General features: G+C 43.3%; 1 protein-coding gene across 4 annotated transcripts in view; it reads left to right on the top strand.

The window, feature by feature from the left end:
• Positions 1-1,176: 1,176 nt before the first annotated feature.
• The window catches only part of LOC137546493 (uncharacterized), a 142,372-nt gene continuing 126,731 nt past the window's right edge, over positions 1,177-16,817 (top strand). For 3 of the 4 annotated variants that reach the window (XM_068269032.1, XM_068269033.1, XM_068269030.1), the window contains exon 1: positions 2,874-2,909. The gene's annotated coding sequence lies outside the window, so the exon portion shown is untranslated. Of the gene's footprint in view, positions 1,222-2,873; positions 2,910-16,817 lie in introns of those variants that run through there. The other variant, XM_068269031.1, reaches the window with a different exon arrangement.

Genomic DNA, 16,817 nt, shown 5'->3' with positions numbered 1-16,817 from the left:
GTCTTTCTCCTGTCCCACATCCTGTTTGTTCACTGTGATCAAGGGAATTTTCCGTCCTCCATTTTGAACATGATCATTACCCCATAACCGCTTTCTGTTCAGCACACTGTTAAACTGTAACATCACCCACTTGAGCCATAGGGAAACATGGACATTACCTGGTACATCAGTTTTCCTCTCAGCTATAACTGACAGCAACTGATATATTTCAGATCTGACAAAATATTGTCAGAACTGGAAGGGATTATTGTCAGAAGAAAATGGTGAGCTTCTGAGAGGAACTGATGGCAAGGTAACTATGTAATGTTCATTTGAAGTTACCTCGTGTTTTTTTTTTTATATTTTTACTCACTACAGGTTCTCTTTAACCTTTTTTTTTTCCTCTGTTCTTTATAGATAATTACAATTGTCTATACCTTTGAAAGCCATATATACATTTCCTTTATCGTTTCTTCTTGACTTCCTCCTTTTACCTGAGGCGACATGTGACATGAGATAAACATGTGTATGTACTGTGCAAAACATATTAAAGGGATCCTGACCAGGTGATAAAAACAAAGTTTACACTTACCTGGGGCTTCCTCCAGCCCACCGTAGCCTGCGAGGTCCCCCAGCGTCCTCCTGGCTCCTCTCCCAGTCCCGGCTTCAGTTACAGGATGACTCCGGCCTGAAGTCGTCAGGCCTGGTTCCTGCTTCCATGTATAGCGCCATTACATCAGCCGGCTATGTGGCATCACGTCGGCCGGCGTTTGAGTCCTGATCATGCACGGTTCAAACTTAGAGATTATGACAGAACCCTGTATGTGTGAAGAACTGGTTCTCAGCACATACTGTCTGTTTCTTGGGATCCATATACTTAATGCATTTGAATTATATATTGTTACCTTTTTACATGAAAAGCCATAATTCTTTCATTAGTGTATTTTCATTGTGCTATGACTATGGAACTTGTCACTAAACAACCCACAGCACATTTAGCTCTACATGTTTTTGATTCACCAGAATAGAGAAGCATCTTTCTTTTGTCCGGCTCTGAGCATCCCTGGCCCTTCTTTTTTTAATCTGTGTCTCAAGGATTTGCAGTTTAGTTCCTTGAGATTCCATCCCAAATAGTTGATCTTTCCTCATGTTCTAATATTCCATGTCCTGATTCCCAATATCCTTTTTATTTTTTTCAGGTGAAGTCTAGTAAATCCTACTTCTTGGTTAATCACAGGACAGGTAATTTGGTAATTATTCTGATGGTGTACCACCTAACCCAGTGAAGCCAAGTTGGCTCATACCGATTCAGCGTGTTCTTTGAAAATATTATTATGACATTTTCCTGTGAAATGGGATTTTTTGTTGTTGTTAGGCTTTTCCTTCTTTTAGTCATAAGGCCCATTAAGACAACAAGCACTTACTTGACTTTCAACCTACTGCTCTGGCTGCACTCCAATCTCCTCCTGACAGAGCCCCATAAGACAGGAAAGCATACTGGTACTTATATTAGACAGTCTACTGGCACTCATTGTTCCATCAGTTCCATATACATTTATTTGACCCCAATGTCTGCAATGGTGATGGTCAAAGAGGTAACTTTTAAGATTACATCTTGAGGGATGGTGAGTGCTGAATGGAATGTGCAAGGGAATTCCACATGAGATGAGAAACTTTTGAGAAGTCTTGGATGCAGGTGAGGAGAGGTGATGAGAGCAGATGTAACGTGTTCAGTTTTAAAGCAGAGATCACGTTTTGGGTGACATCTCAGAATTAGTTCAGCAGCTACATTATAGATAACAGGTTAGAATTAGAAGCTTAAACTAAATTCTTTCTGTAATAGGAAGCCAATAGAGTGACTGACAGCAGGGAGTTGCATTAGAAGAGCTAAAAGAAAAGTGGATGAGATGGGCTGGAGTGGAAACAGTCAGTTCCCAGGCAGGCTGCAGATAAGTGTGTTACAGGAATCTAAATGGGCTATGATGAGAATAAGCACTTTAAAATACATTTATTTATATAGACTTGTGCATAAGGCCTAAAAAAAAGAGACCACTGAAGAAAAAAATCCTAAGAATGAGCTCAACTCTTGTAACCCAGGGAGGGACTGAAATTTAGCATGTCAAAGACACTGGTTACTGGCTAATTAAGCTGCTGCCAGTGAGTTGATCAATGGTTGCTGGTTTTAATAGGGATGAAAATAAATTAAACCATGGTCATTGGAAAATTGCATGTTAGCAGCATTTGGTTCAAAATCAGAAACTGTCTTTCCCCCAAAAAATGTTCAGATATATGGCATGGTCCTGGATCGGTTTACAAAGTTTTCAGAATGTGACGATGTTGCATGTATGCTGTATACATACCTCCCAACTTTGTGAGATAAGAAAGAGGGACACTTTAGCCACACCCCTAGCCATGCCCCAACACACCTATTTGCACATACCACAAAGTTTTCATAAGAAAAATATGCTGTTTTATAATTCACACTGGTCGTTTCTATCCTGGTTCATTTTCCTTCATATTAACATTTGAAAATAAGAAATATAGCATTTTAAAGGAATGAACACATTTATTTTTAGTAAAGAGGGACATAGGGACAGGGTTTCCAAGGAGGGACTGTCCCTCCAAAAGAGGGACAGTTGGGAGCTATGTGTACATTGTGCAAAATAAATTGAATAAAATGTTCGTCTAGGTTTTTGAATTAAATTCTCTCTCTATCTGAAATAAAAGACGAGCTTACATGTAGACATACAGCATGTTATAAAGTAGTGTTTGACTGAGGCTCACACTAGGCAGTTATATTAGCATGTCCCTGGAGGGTGGGACTGAGAAGGAGTGGAAGCAGGGAGGAAACATCAGATTAGTGGTATTGCTGCACAGAGCCTCTGTCTTCAGCATCTCACTACTGCGACTGGAGGCACAGCATCTCGTCTGTGAGTTAAGCACTGCATAAATGCCTGTGTTTCATCTGACTGGGGCACAGTGGGGAGGGAAGCAGAGGGGTAGGGGAGGACACACAATAATGTATAGTTGCAAAGGGAATTTAAGAGGCTTATTTTTGCTTTAATGCTCCTATACAGTATTTTATTTGTAGAAGTTTTTTCATACAGATAAGCAGATGGAATGTCTGTTGGTGTCTGTCTGTATGTATGTATAGTATAGTTAATCTGGGGAGTGCTGTCATTCTATGCTGCGATAGTATGTGGATTTTTGGATTTGCACAACCAAATCTTTCCTTTTTGTATGAAATTATTATTTTACTAAGATAAATTAAATATATACTTTTGAAGGCTTCTGAAGTAAGAATTAAAAGAAGTAGTCTTACCAAATTTAAAAGTTTTGTGGTAAAGAATTGTATGCTATGATTGAAAGGCTTGTAAGAAAAATCATATTTATGATGTATTATTGATTTGTGTCATTTCAAGCAAATTCTGTCTTCGTCCCATACAAGCAGCGCCTGTATATGACATTAGAAACTTTTCTCAGCCGAAGTATTGGTTTTGGCGCACAGCCGTAAGGGTAATGCAAGGTTCTGGTGATTGCCGGACCCCAAATTACTTCTCCCTCTGAGTTGCTACAACTCTGATGGGGAAATAGTATAAAGTGCTGCCAAGAATTTTAGCGGCAGCAGGGCGAGTCCTCATTCGGCTCACCTTGTGCCCATCTCACTGGCTGCGGGCGTACTAATATGAACGCTCCAATCGCAAGAATTGAACACCTGCTGATGGTGTATGTTGGGGCAGAATCCCAATGGCAATGTAATCCAGGCAATCGAAAAGAGGGGTCCGCGCATATTCTTGATTAGGAACAACGTTTCGCTTCCATTGTTCCAACACACACGTTACAACATCTAACCGTCACAGCCGACGATTGTTTCAGGGCCACAGGGATCCCCTTTGTTGAAGCAAAAGCACACAGAAACATGTGTGCTGGAACAATAAAAGCTAAACATTGTTCCTGATCAAGGCTGTGTGTCGACCACTTTTTTGGATTGTCTGACGAATGCTCTCTTGGCACTCCGTGTAAATTGGCAGTCGGTTAAAAGAAATCTTCACTTCAAGGACAACTTAACTGAGAAGAATATGGAGGCTGCCATATTTATTTTCTGTTAAACAATGCCAGTTGCCTGGTAGCCCTGCTGATCTATTTGTCTGCAGTAGTGTCTGAACAACACCAGAAACAAGCATGCAGCTAATCTTGTCAGATCTGACAATGTCAGAAACATCTGTTCTGCTGCATGCTTGTTCTGGGTCTATGGCTTAAAGTATTAAAGGCAGAAGATCAGCAGGACTGCCAGGTAACTGGTATTGCTTAAGAGAAAATAAATATGGCAGCCACCATATCTCTCTCACTTCAGGTGTCCTTTCAGTTTGGATTAAGCTTTAAAGCCTGGTACACACATCCAATTTTGATTGGCCAATTTTAGCTCTTCCATGTAGTATAAAAGTTCAGCTATGCAATCTGTCCAGAGTATTCAACATCTGTTGGCCTTTACACTTATTGGTCAATGAAAATTGGAAGTGTGTATTCACCATAAGATAACTTTTCTTAACCAGCCTGGCGGTATGGACGAGCTCAGCTCGTCCACTACCGCCGGAGGCTGCCGCTCAGGCCCTGCTGGGCCAATTTTAATCAAATAAAAAGGAGCACACGCAGCCGGCTCTTTGCCAGCCGCATGTGCTACCTGATTGCGGCAATCCGCCGCGTGCAGCGGTGAAAGAGGGTCCCCCCAGCCGCCCGAGCCCAGCCGGACCAAACAGTTCCAGCCAGCGCTAAGGGCTGGATCGGAGGGGGCTGATGTCAGGACGTCGGCTGACGTCACTCCGCTCGTCGCCATGGCGACAAGGAAAGCATAACAAGAAGGGCCGCTCATCGCGGCCTTTCCTGTTACTTCTGATCGCCTCCGCGATCAGAAGTACGCATTAGGAGCGCCCTCTAGTGGGCTTTCATGCAGCCAACTTTCAGTTGGCTGCATGCAATAGTTGTTTTTTTTTTATTAAAAAAAAACAGCCTGTCGCCAGCCTGGCGATCTTAATAGAACGCCAGGCTGGTTAATGAGACTGTAGACACACTATGAGCGCTTTCTGAGTGCTTTTTTAAAGAACAGAGCGTTGTAAACAATTTAAAAAAAAAACCTCCCATTGCTTTGCATTAAAATTGCCGCGATCACAATTTAAAAAAAAAAAAGTTGTTGTGGCAATTTTACCACGATATTAATGCAAGTCAATGGGGAGTGTTTTTTTTAAAAAACACTCCGAAAGCTCTGTTGGTCAGAAAAACACTCAGAAAACGTTCATAGTATGTCTACAGCCTTACAATCCTTCACTGTAGCTCAGTGAAGTCACCAGTCATATTAGATGGCCAGTAGTTGGATTAAGAAGTGGGCAGCATGAGACTGAGATTTGTAAAACTGAGCATAATTTTAAGGTTTTCTAACAACTCAGAAAGGAATTTAAAGGTATGTCAATCATGGTAGCAATTTCATACATTTAAATACAAGTTTATTAGCAGTTGTTTACATTATTCTGTTTTAGCTCCTCATACCTACTTACAGTTTCCATTGTAAAGCCTGGGATGACTAAATTATAGGGAAGTGCATTTAATCAGTGCTCCTACCAGCAGGCAGGTGCATCAAATGAAATAACAAGCAATTTCTTATTTAACGGTTTATTAAAAGTAGCACAGGTCTGTGAGTCCAGTTTAGATACAGCCTAAAGATACAGGATGTTTTTGGAAATTGTGATTGGAGTAACTTTATTACACGACGTAGAAAGGTTCTGCAGATTGCAGTTACACATGAAGAGGTCATACACATGTTTTGTACATAGAAGTAGTGACTGGTAGGCTCTGAAAAGCTGGCTGTACCCTAATCCACTCACCTAAAGGATTATTAAAAACACCTGTTCAATTTCTCATTAATGCAATTATCTAATCAACCAATCACATGACAGTTGCTTCAATGCATTTAGGGGTGTGGTCCTGGTCAAGACAATCTCCTGAACTTCAAACTAAATTTCAGAATGGGAAAGAAAGGTGATTTAAGCAATTTTGAGTGTGGCATGGTTGTTGGTGCCAGACAGGCCGGTCTGAGTATTTCACAATCTGCTCAGTTACTGGGATTTTCACGCACAACAATTTCTAGGGTTTACAAAGAATGGTGTGTAAAGGGAAAAACATCCAGTATGTGGCAGTCCTATGGGCGAAAATGTCTTGTTGATGCTAGAGGTCAGAGGAGAATGGGCCGACTGATTCAAGCTGATAGAAGAGCAACGTTGACTGAAATAACCACTCGTTACAACCGAGCTATGCAGCAAAGCATTTGTGAAGCCACAACATGCACAACCTTGAGGCGGATGGTCTACAAAAGCAGAAGAGCCCACCGGGTACCACTCATCTCCACTACAAATAGGAAAAAGAGGCTGCAATTTGCTCGAGCTCACCAAAATTGGACAGTTGAAGACTGGAAAAATGTTGCCTGGTCTGATGAGTTTCGATAGTCAGAATTTAGCGTAAACAGAATGAAAACATGGATTCATCATGCCTTGGTGGTGGTGGTGTAATGGTGTGGTGGATGTTTTCTTGGCACACTTTAAGCCCCTTAGTGCCAACTGGGCATCATTTAAATGCCATGGGCTTTCTAAGTATTGTTTCTGACCATGTCCATCCCTTCATGACCACCATGTACCCATCCTCTGATGACGACTTCCAGCAAGATAATGCACCATGTCACAAAGCTCGAATCATTTTAAACTGGTTTCTTGAACATTACAATGAGTTTACTGTACTAAAATAGACCCAGTCACCAGATCTCAACCCAATAGAGCATCTTTGGGATGTGATGGAACGGGAGCTTCGTGCCCTGGATGTGCATCCCACAAATCTCCATCAACTGAAAGATGCTATCCTATCAATATGGGCCAACATTTCTAAAGAATGCTTTCAGCACCTTGTTGAATCATTGCCATGTAGAATTAAGGCAGTTCTGAAGGCGAAAGGGGGTCAAACACCGTATTAGTATGATGTTCCTAATAGTCCTTAAGGTGAGTGTAGATGGCCATTGGATCATCAGATTGATCCCTCTCAGATCAAATCTGATCTGAGAGGGATGGAATGCTTTCACACACTGTACACACTTTCAATAGATTTCAGCATAAAATCTATTAAACATCTGTGGAGCCACGCTCTGTCTGCCAGGTGCCCCCCTCCCAGTCTCCTTCAGCTATGTGCTCCCCTTTCCCCTCCAGGCCGTAAAGAGTGTTGGCAGCGGAGCTTACACTCACCTGTCCACCAACACGTGCCTTTCTTCATCGCCGCAGGGCACTCCTCCTGTCTGTTCCCTTCACACTAGAGGCCCGGTGTCTTGTACCTTTTGTGACCAAGTACATGCTGAGCTTCAGAGCTTAAGCAGTGGTAGCTACTAATGTGGCATGAATAGGAATAGAGGTAGAGAGGGAATATGTATGTAAAGCAGGGAGAGAAAAAACCTGGTCTCTGGCCTTTGTCTTTTGGCGAGGTAGTTTTACACAGCCGATTGTTAACTCTTCATATAGTTAAAATGCTTTTGGTGCTATGTTGATAACATTTTGGGCACACTTGTGGCAGATTTGTCACAACATAAGAATAGTTTTGTCACAACGAGATGAAGGGACAGCATATGTCCTGTTCTTTTGGGGCACCTTCCTTTTTCTTTTTCTCTCAGGATGCAGGATATCGCTTCTCTGCAACATCCTACTACCCACCACAGTAACACACTTATTTGGAAGTGAGACTCATAACAAATAAAAAGCCTCTCCGTATATTCAAATGGACTGCATCACTACAAATATACAAACCATATGTTAAAAAAAAAAAAAAAGAAAAACTCACATTGCTTGGAAGTAAAATCCGTATAATAGAATAAGACTCATGATAAAAACTGATGATGATGATGAACTATTAAAGCCTATCTTGTAGCTAAACATTAAAGCGGACCCAAACCAAACATTTTTTTTTTTATTCAAAATATTTAGTTGCACTACTCTGACACATACAAAGATGAATAAACACTCCTTCAATCCTATGAGCATTTCAGTGCATGCTTTTCACCCTTCTCTTTTCATAACTAGAGTTATACAGGTGGCAGCCATTAGCAATTCCTCCTTTGCCGGACACCTCCTACTCAACCAGACTGCCGGATTCTGTCCCGGCAATATGAAAGGAAGGGAGGGGTTCCTCCAATAAATGTAAAATATTTTATATTTGTCATCATGCAGCTGAAAAAAGGCTGCTATTTTTTAATATAATTTAGAAAATAGATTTTATTTCTGAAATCTTGTATTTTTAATTTGGCTCCACTTTAAAATTAGGCAGCAGGGCTAGAGCTATAAGAGTTATAAGTACAATACTGTCCTGCTTGTCTTACATACCATTACATTCCTTTTCCAAAGTACAGTGGTAAGGTCCCCTCCTCAGGCCGAGGCAAACCAGGCATAGGGTGATGTCTACAGGCGCCCGAGCTGGGGAACTCTCTGATTCAGGCACATTATTTGACCTGATGAAGCGGTTTACACCGCGAAACGCATTGTCATTTTTAAGTGCCCTATTAAAGCATTTGTTTTACGATCTCGTGAGTTATTACTCATTCAAGGATCATTCCTTACCTTTTTATGATATATGACAAGACAAATAACATTTATATTGCGCTTTTCTCCTTGCGGACTCAAAGCGCCAGAGCAGAGCAGCAGCCACTAGGGCGCGCTCTATTGGCAGTAGCAGTGTAAGGGAGACTTGCCAAAGGTCTCCTACTGAATTAGTGCTGGCTTACTGAACAGGCAGAGCCGAGATTCGAACCCTGGTCTCCCATGTCAGAGGCAGAGCCCTTAACCATTACATCATCAGCCAACTGTATATAGTGTACTGCCTTATGTGATTTGGAGTGTATATATACAAATGCCTTACTGGTAGGTAATACCATCACCTTTCGGACTAGTACACCAATTATCCCTCGAGTACCCTCCAGGGCACCTCCTACCACCATCTCCGTGTAGCCTTCACCTGGGATCAGGGGACACCTTGGCAGGTGGCTTTTTTCCCAAGGAGCTGCGACCATCAAAGTGACGTCACAAGGCCAAGTGGGGATGGTACTTCCAGATTGGTTGCCTCAGGTGCAACCCGGCTTTGTGAGTATATATCATTATTCTTAGCTTCGATTTGTTAGACGTGAGGTAATACACCAGATCGGGCTCCCGTGTCTTCCCGTTCCTTTTCTCTATCCTCCCAGTACACGTATCTACAATGTGGGACATCACAGAGGCTGGATGGTGTAATGGTTAAGGGCTCTGCCCCTAAAACTGGAGACCAGGGTTCGAATCTCGGCTCTGCCTGTTCAGTAAGCCATCACCTTAGGCAAGTCTCCCTAACACTGCTACTGCCTATAGAGCGTGTTCTAGTGGCTGCAGCTCTGGCACTTTGAGTCCGCCAGGAGAGAAGCGCGATATAAATTTGGGGGGGGGGGGGGGTTATTTTTTTATTCTTAGCACACTGTGCTTTTGGAACTCTTTTACACAATTAAGTACCTAAGGTCAAAATGAAAGTGTCACATGACCTGTAAGTGTAAACACACCTTTTCATAAAGGCCCCAGAGGTTTCAACACCACTAAAGCAAGAGGCATCACACCATGAAGACCAAGGAGCTCCCCAAACAAGGCAGGGAAAAAGTTGCTGAGTCAGGGTTAGGTTATAAAAAAAATCCAAAGATTTGAATATCCCCCAAAGCACCATCAAATCCATCAACTTCAAATGGAATAAATATGGCACCACAACAAACCTGCCAAGAGAAGGCCGCCCACCAAAACTCATAGACTAGGCAAGGAGGGCAGTAATTAGGCAGCATAAAGACCAACGATAACCCTGCAGGAATTGCGGAGTTCAACACCAGCGGTTGGAGTGTCTGTCTATAAAACCACAATTAACCATAAACTCCATATAGCTGAGCTTTTTGAAAAATGGCCAAGGAAAAAAGCCATTGATTAGCGTGAAAAATAGGAAGGCACGTTTTGATTCTTCCAAAAGGTATTTGGACAATTCCCCAAATGTATGGAGGAAGGTGCCCTGGTCAGATGAGACTAAAATTTAACTTTTTGCCACAAACAAAAATGCTATGTTTGGCGCAAACCCAACTCATCCCATCCATCAACCCCAAGAACACTATCACCACATCGAAACATGGTGGTGGAAGCATCATGCTGTGGGCCGGTTTTTCAGCAGCAGGGACTGGGAAATCGGTTGAGGGAAAGATAATTTGTGCTAAATACAAGCATATTCTCGAGAAAAACCTGTGTCCATCTGCCAGTGATTTAAGACTGAGACGGAGGTTCACCTTTTAGCAGGACAATGACCCGAAACATACTGCTAAAGCAACAATCCAGTGGTTTAACCACTTCTGTACCACGCTATGTTTTGCTGATCGGTGCTGCGTGGGCTCTCCAGCCCGCAGCACCGATCAGATAGCAGCCAGGCCGATCAGACTTCCCCCCTTTTTTCCCCACTAGGGGGATGTCCTGCTGGGGGGGGTCTGATCGCCGCCGGCTGCTTGCGCTTGCGGGGCTGGGGGGCTCTTCAAAGCCCCCCTCCGCAGCGCTTCCTGGCCTCCTTCCCCTTCCCTCCCTCTCCCTCCCCCTGTGAGCGGCGCAGGACAGATTTCCGTCCTGCGCCTGATGGGATAGGCTTTAGCCTATCAGATGCCGGCGATCCCCGGCCAATCAGAGGCCGGGGATCGCCGATCTCCTCTACGGTGCTGCTGCGCAGCAGCGCCGTATACATGTAAACACCGGGGAAGATCTTCCCCGTGTGTTTACATTTACCCTGCGAGCCGCCGATCGGCTCGCAGGGTGTTCACGGAGACACCCTCCGTGAACTGACATGGAACGGCCGCTCATACGGGCGGCCGTTTCCATAGAATACACTTCAGGATTCAGGGGCGTACATATACGCACCGAGAATCCGGAAGTGGTTAAGGGGAAACATTTAAATGTGTTGAAATAGCCTAGTCAGTCCAGACTTCTATCCAATAGAGAATCTGTGGTCAGGCATGACGATAGCTGTTCACAAGTAAAAACTATCCCAACATGAAGGAGCTAGAGCAGTTTTGCCTTGAAGAATGAGAAAAAATCCTAGTGGCGAGATGTGGCAAGCTGAGAGACTTTTCCAAAGCTACTTGCAAGTGTAATTGCCACAAAAAGTGGCTCTACAAGGTACTGACTTTAGGGGGGTGAATAGCTATGCGCACTGAAGTTTTCAGTTATTTTGTTGTGTGTGTTCCTTGCTTCACAATAAACCAAACGATGCATATTTAAAGAGGATCTGTCAACAATACTATATCAGAAAAAAAGAAAGACCTATATAAGTAGATAAATACTTGTTCTACTTAAATAACATGTGTTGCGATGTCCACATTTTGATTTTAGTGATTTTTCCATAGTGAAGAAAGAGAAAACCATTCTTAGGATTCTCCATTTTAATTGTGTCTATTTTGAAGCCAATCCTGATGTCATTTCCTCTCTTACTCTCCTCTGCCTGATTGTGTATGCATTGCATGCCCTCGTCCCAGTCTTCAGGCACTCCCACCCTGCTCTGCAATAGAAAGTGCATTGTCTCAGCATGAGAAATATTGCCCAATCAGAGAGGAACAAAGGTGTGGGAGGGGAAAACAGAAGGGAAAGAGGCTTCAGCCAATCAGGCTGCATTAGTTAAGTCTGAGGGTAAAGTAAAAAAAGCACACAAACAAAAAACAGCTTGCCCTGCAACTTCCTTTGTGTGGCAGATGTACCAAATAAGACCCAAGCAAACTGGGGCATGTTGATTTATGGATAAGAAAACTAATAGTGATTTTTTGATTGCCTGGTTAGCATCCTTATTACTTGTTTACCGGATAAAAATAAATAATTGATTTTTTATTTTATGCCCGCCAATTACACTTCCAAGTTGTAGGCATGTTCTGTCACTGAAATGGTGCAAACTCTTAACCACTTGATGACCCACCCTTTACCCCCCCTTAAGGACCAGCGCTGTTTTCTACAGCCCCCAGCACAGATCAGGGTGCAGGCAGAGAGATCAGATTGCCCCCCTTTTTTCCCCCCTATGGGGATGATGTGCAGGGGGGGTCTGATCTCTTCTGCCTGCGTGTGGCTGGCGGGGGGGGCACCTCAAAGCCCCCCTCCGCGGCGAAATTCCCCCCTCCCTCTCCTACCTGCTCCCCCCCCCCCCCCCCGGAGATCGGGGCTGCACAGGACGCTATCCGTCCTGTGCAGCCAGTGACAGGACGTCCCCTGTCACATGGTGGCGATCCCCGGCTGCTGATTGGCCGGGGATCGCCGATCTGCGCAGCAGCGCCGTACAAATGTAAACAAAGCGGATTATTTCCGCTTGTGTTTACATTTAGCCTGCGAGCCGCCATCGGCGGCCCGCAGGCTATTCACGGAGCCCCCCGCCATGATTTGACAGGAAGCAGCCGCTCGCACGAGCGGCTGCTTCCTGATTAATCAGCCTGCAGCTGGCGACACAGTACTGCGTCGCTGGTCCTGCAGCTGCCACTTTGCCGACGCACGGTATAAGCGTGCGGTCGGCAAGTGGTTAAACAATTCATTTAATACCAGGTTGCAAAGCAACAAAACATGAAAATGCCAAGCGGGTGACTGATTATTATTTTCTATTACACAAGCCAGTGTATGGCTATCATTCTGATCTGGCTTTAGTAGCTGCCTGCAGGGCCATATCTGGTAATTGTGGAGCCCCAAGCAAGGCACCTTTTGACCCCCCAATCCTGTAAATACGTTTTGCAGGCAATGACAGACTAATGCTGACCATATACTGGTCGATTATAGGACGATAAATTGACGTATCACTTCTTAGAATCAATTCAAAATAAATGAATTGATCGAACGTGAATCAATTTTTTGCCCATACACTAGAGTCGATTTTTATTCCATTTTTCCACCTTTAATCGATCGGGGGCTATTCTCTATCTCAAAATAAGCACCCTGATGAATCAGATCGAGTAAAGATTGATCAAATACATAATGAAAAGCTCTCGATTCTTGTTACATTGATTTAAATAGCCCAGCATACTCGATCGATTTATTTTAAAAATTTGATCGAATATTGGCTGATAAGAATCCATTCTGCATCAAAATGACAACTCGAGTTTTGATCCATTTGATTCATTTATTGATTATAGTAATCGATCGAAGTAAAGAATCAACCAGTCTATGGCCAGCTTAGGTTAAATGCTGAATGTTGTTTCTTGGAATAAGTCTATAAAGTATTACAAATGATTATCAGGACAGGTATACTGTATATACTCGCGTATAAGCCTAATTTTTCAGCATTAAAAATGTACTGAAAAGTTAACCCCTCGGCTTATATGCGGGTCAGTGGAGCAGAACAGATGGTAGAGCAGGTTTTGTTAATGGAAATGTAAGGATTTTGCACTAGTGATCCTGCTCTTGCCAGCTGGCTCCCTGCTGTGTCTGTGTTCCTCCATCCCCTGCAACATAGTGTGCAGTGTGATGCTCAAGACTACCTCTGTCCCCTGGCTTGTGGAGCGGAGGGTGCAAGCAACATTGCCAACTGTGCAATTATTGGGCATTCTTCCTGTGTGGCGATCACTGTGTCTCATATCTATGACGCCATCTAGTGGCTTCTTGACACACAGCTGTATGATCCTAAGGCATGTCTGGCTATGGGGTGAGGGGCTGACTTGTACTGGGGGAACATCTGGCTATTGTGGAGTGGAGGGTGCTATACTGGGGAGGGGGCTTATACACAAGTCCATCACTTTTCCTGTTTTTTTTTTTTTTTTTTTTTTTTTTTCAATTTAAAAATTTATTGAAACAATTTGTAAGAAATACAGCATATATAATGAACATTATGCTTTACAAAACAAGTGCTTCATATAAGATATAAAACATAGTACATAGCATAGCATAGAACATGTGCTGTAGGACAGAACTTTTATCTTTCTACGAAAGGAGGTATGGTTTATAACTTGTCTTGATCGGGTTATTTAGCTTTTAGCTGACTCCCAGGGGGGGGTCTGTGTTGATATGGAAGTGAGGTTGACTAAATAGGGGATACCTTCCTTTCTTGTTTCATCAAATTTTGAGATTGTTCAGTTGTAGGTAGATATTGTTAGGTTTTGTATTAAGGAGGCCTTGTGCGTAGGTCTAGTTCGGTGTCTAGTCTGTACCATCGACAGGCCGGGCCATCATATGTCGGTTGGTTCAGATCTACTGGGTCAGAGGTTGGAGGATTGAGTATTAGACCAATGGTGGGATAGTTTGGTTAGAGAGGAATCACCAGCAGAGCCCATAGGGCAGGTGTTCCTATGTGGGGATAAATTAGGCAGAGCTGTCACTTATATGGGTATCTCTTACAGCTGAACATGTCCTATCGCTTAGTCAGGTGGGGAGAGATACTGAAACTACTAAAGAGAAGAAAAAGAGTGTAGAGAAACTAAAGGGCTGGCATTTTCTCGATACCTCGGGTAAGTATCTGGGTGATAAGAGGGGGGGGGGGGGACTTTTCCTGGTTTTTGAGAGAAAGTGGGTACCTTGGCTTATTCACGGGTCGGCTTATATGTGAGTATTTACGGTACTTCACTGGTACAACCTTACTGAACCCATATAACACACCATTCCAATAATGTTTATGCAGGGTATGTTGTATTATTATTTAGTATGTACATAGCACTGACATCTTCCGCAGTGCTGTACAGAGTATATATATTGTTGTCACTTAACTGTCCCTCGGAGGAGCTCACAATCTAATCCCTACCATAGTCATATGTCTATGTATGTATCGTTGTCTAGGGACAATTTTAGGGGGAAGCCAATTAACTTATCTGTATGTTTTATGGGATGTGGGAAGAAACCAGAATGCTTGAAGCAAACCCACACAAACACAGGGAGAACGTACAAACTCTGTGCAGACAGTGCCCAGGCTGGGATACGAACCGGGAACCCAGCGCTGCAAGGCGAAAGCGCTAACCACTAGTTTGTTGAACTGCGTGCGTATGTATGTATGTATAAATCAATAATAATAATGTATCTCTGCCTCGCACTACTGCCTGTTTTATACTTTGTCTAGTTCTACAGAATAAAATTGGTGCTATATAATTAAAAAAAAAAATAATTGCTCCTGTGAGGTAAAAGAAATTATATGATTTTGCTTTTTAGCTCTGCAGTAGATAGGAATCTTATGCAAAGCATTTAGTGGATTTGCTTACAATGTAGACTGTTTAACTGTATATTTATCCTTCTTATTTAAAAGCACAATCCCAACTTTTTGATTTTTGGATAGATTGGGGAAGGATTACAAACGCAACCAGGATTCTATTAGGGCTAGTTCACACTCGGGCGATTCTTCAGCGCTTCGCTGATCACCGGCGGTCAGCAAAACACTGCTACAATGTATCCCTATGGATACATTCACACTGCAGCGGTTGCGATTTTGATTCATCACAAACACGCTGCATGCAGTGTTTCGGGGGCAATTGCTCTGTGATTCTCGTTCTATTGAACGCGAATCACAAGCGCATATTGCTCAGAATCGTAAGATTTAAGTTAAAACTGCGGAGCCGATCGCGGGCTAGAGGCGCTCCAAGCGTTGAGTGTGAACTAGCCCTTACTGTGTGCAGAAAGTCTCCTAATTTCCTGTCCTCTGTGACATCACAGGTAGTAAGCACCTCCATTGGACACACAGCAACAGAAACCTTGTAGAGGTTCTAATCCTAGCTTTTAAAAATAGGGAGAGTTTCATGAACCAAGAAAATAGTATAGAAGATTCCCTGAAGACTCCGTGAGAAAACAAGCATTGTATAGGACTTGCTAATTATGAGGCGATATCACCTAATAGAGAGCCCTCAGTGGCTTTCAAAGTACCTAGTTAACTATGACAGACGTCATTTGTACCATGCTATAGGCACTTAACACATTATGTTCCGTAATGAGTGAGAGAAAAACATTTATTAACATAAAGGAATTCAGATTATCTTGTAGATGTGACAATGTAAGGCAGTGTAGACCTGGATGAAGGCTGGATTCAGCCAAATGATGTAGAAAGTGCCGTTAAAATCACTGAAGTAACGACGGTAGATATACTGCTGTCTTATGTACAAAGTTCCACTCACTCTTCTAGTCAGTTAATGCTCTTGTGAACCTTGGTGACCCAAATTCCTGACTCTGCCAGTTGGTTTCCCCCCATTGCTCACCAGGGCCACCCACTGAACATGTAGCTGCAGATTAATCACTCAATTGTCCCACTGCTTCTTCATCATTGCTGTCTCCATCTACAATGCCTGCCTCTTCTCTATGACCTGGTGCAGGTTACAGATAACATGCGCTGGATGGAGAAGAGGCAGGCAGCATGGCTGGAGACAGCACAGACAGAGCAGCACCGGGACAGGCTAGCGATTTATCTGCAGCTACATGTGCAGGGGTCTTGGCAAGCAGTGGGGGGAAACCATTGGGGGGGGGGGGGGCTGGTTTTCCTGGAGGCAGCTTAAGTTTGCTCTGGGGCCCCTTAAAGTGGCCCTGGATAGATTTTGGTAGAAGTGAGTGAGTGAGACAGCACTGATGACTTGTATGACAGTCTCCATGCACACTGACTGTGATAATTTCACTCACTGTGACTCCTATGTTCCAGGCACCCTAGCAACAGCCCAAGTCACTGCCTGTTGTTATTAGTTTTATATAGCTATGATGATAGAGGTATAATCATTTAACTACTCATCTTATTTGGAGTCTCTGTAAAAGTTGCACCTGAAGTCTTGACGTGTACAGTACATGCACGAGCTGTTTCCAATA

The sequence above is a fragment of the Hyperolius riggenbachi genome, chromosome 2 (genome assembly GCF_040937935.1).
Source record: "Hyperolius riggenbachi isolate aHypRig1 chromosome 2, aHypRig1.pri, whole genome shotgun sequence".
Lineage (NCBI taxonomy): Eukaryota > Metazoa > Chordata > Amphibia > Anura > Hyperoliidae > Hyperolius > Hyperolius riggenbachi.
This window is presented reverse-complemented; position numbering and strand designations above follow the sequence as displayed.